Genomic DNA, 4723 nt, shown 5'->3' with positions numbered 1-4723 from the left:
GGAGACGGGCGGCGGCGAAGGGGGAGGGGAAGGGGGCGAGGTGGGGTGGGGTGGGGGTGGGGGAGTGTGTGCGTGTGTCTATTTAAAACGGAGCGGGGCGGGCGGGGCCGTCGGTGCGGGGATGGACGGCCCGGATGGCGGGGCGCGGGGTAGGGCAGGTAGTCGTTGCTGCCGATCCGTCCACCCCACCCCGTCGCGCACCGGATTCGTCGGCGGCGTGGGCTGGGTTTCGCGTGGGTTCGAATTTCGAAATCGCGCGGAAATCTAACCGTTGGGTCTCCATCTCTCTCTCTCTCGTCCCAGATAGGTTTGTAGTACGTAGTTGACATACGGCATCTTTTTCACTCCATAATGTATGATGGATTTTTTTTCACATGTCGGACTTGGTGAAAATAGATATGTTCCCTTCGCAAGAGGGCAGAAGAAAAAATAATTGGAAATACCCGGGTAAATATTTGATCCTTCTTTAGATGACCCAGATAGGTTTTGATCGGTGAGGAGAAACGGCGCGGTGACTATATCTCGCTTAGTGCGAGTCCTCCATCCGTATCAATGAAGGTTCTTATGCGCGGGTTGTAATGAACCGGCCCACTTCTCCTCGCTCGCTCGCCCTACTAGTTTGTGGCCGTTATTTGTTTCTGGGTTAGAATGGTTCAATAGTGAGGGAGATTATCACCCGGTCAAGTGTTTTTCTTTGTAAGTTTACTTTTGAAGGTCGTGCAGCCAATAAGGAAGTACACAGTTTAGCTAGTTTTGCTACTGGTAGAGGGCCGGGGCGGCATACTTGGTTAGGCCAACCCCATAACCCTAGTTGTATCCCACTCCTTGTGGAATTTGATGAATAAAGTTGTCTTACCCCCTCAAAAAAAAGTGTTTTTGGTTTTTTTTTCTGTTTATTGTTTCTTTCTGGGGTTTTCTTTGTTTCTTCACTGTTTTTTTTGTTTCCTTTTTCTGAAGGTTTTTCTTTGTTTTTCATTTTCCTTGTATTCCATGCAAGTTTCTCTGTTTTTTTTCTGTTTTCTTTGGTTTTTAATCCTTTTCTTTCTTTGTCTCTCTGTTCTCTTTGTTAGTTTCTTGGTTTTCTCCTCCATTTGTTTTCTTTGTATCATCTTCTTTTTGAACTGTTTTTCTACGGTTTCTTTTTTCCTTCTTCTCTATTGGTTTTTTTTTCGTTTCATTCTTTTGTTTTCTCTGTTTTTATTTATTTATTCCTTCTTTTTCTAACACATGTCTATATTTTTTTGCACATTGCACTTTTTTCATATACGTCAAGTATAAATTTTTAATACAAATTTAACGTTTTAACAAATACTTGATTACCATTATTTTTCAAATGAATGTTTTAATGTCTATTATTTTCATACACTTTGTAAATTCTTGGTATACATTCAGAATATGTTTTACTACACGATTAACATTTTTCATATACATTATTAAAACTTTTTAAAACATATGTTTTGATATCTACTTTTTTCATACACATTATACATTTTTTATACATTCAATTCATATTTTTATACATGTACAATATTTTATATATACACGCTTAACATTTTTGAAATAGATGATTAACAATTTTTCAAATATTTGTTTTGGATGTCTACCTTTTTGTTAAACAATCTTCATTTTTATATTCATCAAAACCATCTTTATATACAAGTCTTATATTTTTCAAATAAATGGTTAATATTTTTGAATAAATATTTCTTAATACAAATTTTGCAAACACGAGCAATCAGAACACGTTGTGAAATTCTATTTTTTTTTTTGAAAAAACTGAGAGCAAAATATAACATTCCAAACAAATTTTCAAAATAAAATAAACATTCCGAACAATTTTGCAAAACATGAACAAAATTAGGATACTAGAACATTTTTTGAAATTTATGAACAATGTTTGAATTCGTGAACAAATTTTAGAAATGCAAATAATTTTTAAATTCTACTATTTTCGGAATTTTTAATTTTTTTTGTAATTTATGTACAATGTTTGAATTTGTGAATAAATTTTGGAAATGGAAACAATTTTGAAATTCTTCTCTTTTTTGAATTTTGAACATTTTTCAGAATTCAAGAACAGAATTTGAAAACAGGAAGATTTTTAGAATTTTTTACAAATTATTGAAAATTTTAATTATTTTTAAAATTTCTGGACACTTTTTGAAAAGGAATATAAACTTGGAAATGGAAAAAAACATAAACAGAAAAATCAAAAGGAAAAAGGAAAGGAAAAAAATATTAAGCCGAAAGAACCAGAAAAGAAACAACACAGGAAAAACCAGGTTCAGGGAACCTTCTAGAAGTTTCCAAAACAGGTTGGACGCACTATCTACATCTGGAAGTGGACCGGCCCATGTTGGTCGCTTGCATCGCTGCTCGGTGCCGCTGCCCGACAGTTTGCCGCAGCGAGTGGCAATAGGATTTTCCGACTCTGTCTCGCTTGAGCGAGGCATAGTCGCACCCAGATCCTGCAGGTAACTTCGGCTGCTGGGCTGATATTTTTCGGCCTCTCCACCTCATTCGTACGAGGGGCCTTGAACGAGTGCAAAATCACGGAGGCCCATCACAAGTGCTGAAGCTCCTATCGGGCGCTTCAGGCGCCCGAACTCCTCCCTGGCACTCGCTACACCGCTTAGTTGGGCCAGCCCAAAAAAACGCGCAGACAGCAAGCGTAAAAAGCTCACAAAAACACGAAAGTACCTATCTGCTCCCGAGCTCATTTGAGCTTGGTGAACAGTAAAATCGAAAAAAAATAATAAAAATTCAAATAATTCCCAAAAAAATCTCAGATAAACATTGACAAAAGTTCTAAGTGCTTGCAAAAATTCATCATGAAATCACATTCCTGTAAGGCGTGGCAAAAAAAACAAATTCAGCCTCCAAAATGCTTTTGAAAGTAGCATTTTCAGAGTACCGATTTTGTTTTTTTGCCACGCCTTCTAGAAATGTGATTTCATGACGAATTTTTGCAAGCACTTAAAACTTTTGTCAATGTTTCTACCAAAAAAAATTTGGAATTTTTTAAATTTTTTTCGATTTTACTGTTCACCCGAGCTCATATGAGCTCGGGTGCAGAAACTCCACGTCCACAAAAACACATCTACAGGTCTCGAAATCATGTACTTCGAGGTCACCGCGAGTCCCACTAGCCAGTCAAGCTACATAACATTGGTGATTTGTATAAGCGACAAACGTGTAATAAACAATGCCGTCGCGGTATTTAATAGCACATATCACTTTTTTTTGAACTGTTTGAAAAAAATCGTGAATTAATAAAATTACATGGATTTTTGAAAAAAGTTCACAAACCTTAAAAAATTCATTGATTTCCAAAAAAAAGTTCATGAAATTTGAAAAAAAGTTGAAGTACTTTGAAAAGAAAAATCGTCAAATTCGAAAAAGTTCATCAAATTTGAGAAAGGTTCATCAAATCTGAAAGAAATATTGGATTTAAAAAAAAGCATAACATTTCAAAATAATTCACAAAATTTTAAAAAAGGTTATCGGATTTGCAAAACATTCATCGAATTTGAAAAAAGTTCATGGATTTTTAAAAATAGTTCATCCACTTGAAAATAGTTCATCAAGTTAGAAAAAAAGTTCTTTAAATTTGAAAAAAGTTCATTTAAATTGAAAAAAATTCATGCATTCTCAAAAAAAAGTTAATCTACCTGAAAATAGTTCATTGAGTTTGAAAAAAGGTTCATTTTTAAAAAAAGTTCACAAATTCCTAGGAATAATCATTAATTTAAAAAAAACCATAGATTTGAATATAAATCACTTTGTTCTGAAAGTTAACTACATTAAGAAAAAGGAAAGACAAGAATAGGAAAAAATGAAAAGAAAGAAGAAGAGGATGGAAAGGTAAAAAAAGAAAAGGAGATCTTAACAAAAGAGGCGAGGCAACCCTGATGGTTACGCCAGTTTATTTGTACTAGGAGACTGAAGGTTCGAGTCACCCTCCCGCCCGTGATTTTGCTATTTTAGTAGAAAAACAAAATCTAAACGGGCCAGTTCAGTTCGGCGGGGGGTGTTTGCATTTAATCCATTAACGGGCGTAGCATGCGCCATTTAGGAATTGCCCATAGATGGTGTGTACTCCCTCCGTAAACTAATATAAGAGCGTTTAGATTGCTAAAATAGTGATCTAAACACTTTTATATTAGTTTACAGAGGGAGTACTTGATTTCGAGTAGTAGAGACATGGATGGTAGGACTTCCTCCCTGAGCACTTCCTATTTCCCACGTAGGACGGGGAACAACGCTGCAACTATATCTTGCTTATGGCGAGTCGTACAATAAGCTCGTCTGAAGCTTTATCCTCTGTACCGATTCATTCAACACTAAGGTCTGTAAAGCTGCATATCAGCGATGGAGCCGAGGTGATTCATTTTTTTCTTCGGTGGTTGATATGGTGATGTCGGAGGTAGGTGACGGGCGTTGGTGTCAAGCTCGTAGATGTTCTACTATCTTTTTCAGTTTTCTCATATCAGTCTTTACATGACTTGTACTTTGATCTTTATGATATGAATAAGACATGTAACCATGCAAAAATGAACATTTCAGCACATTTGGTCACTCGCTCGATGGTTGCGTTCGCTCTTGGTTTTTTTAGTCCATTTTAATTAATTTTTCTTTGGTTTTCTTTGTTTTTATCATCGGTTCTCTTCGTCCTTCTTGGTTTTCACTGTTTTCTCTACGTTGTTCTTCATTTTTTGTTTCT

The sequence above is a fragment of the Triticum dicoccoides genome, chromosome 4B (genome assembly GCF_002162155.2).
Source record: "Triticum dicoccoides isolate Atlit2015 ecotype Zavitan chromosome 4B, WEW_v2.0, whole genome shotgun sequence".
In the NCBI taxonomy this organism is placed as follows: Eukaryota; Viridiplantae; Streptophyta; class Magnoliopsida; order Poales; family Poaceae; genus Triticum; species Triticum dicoccoides.
The sequence above is the reverse complement of the archived record's forward strand: the minus strand, read 5'-3'. Positions refer to the sequence as shown.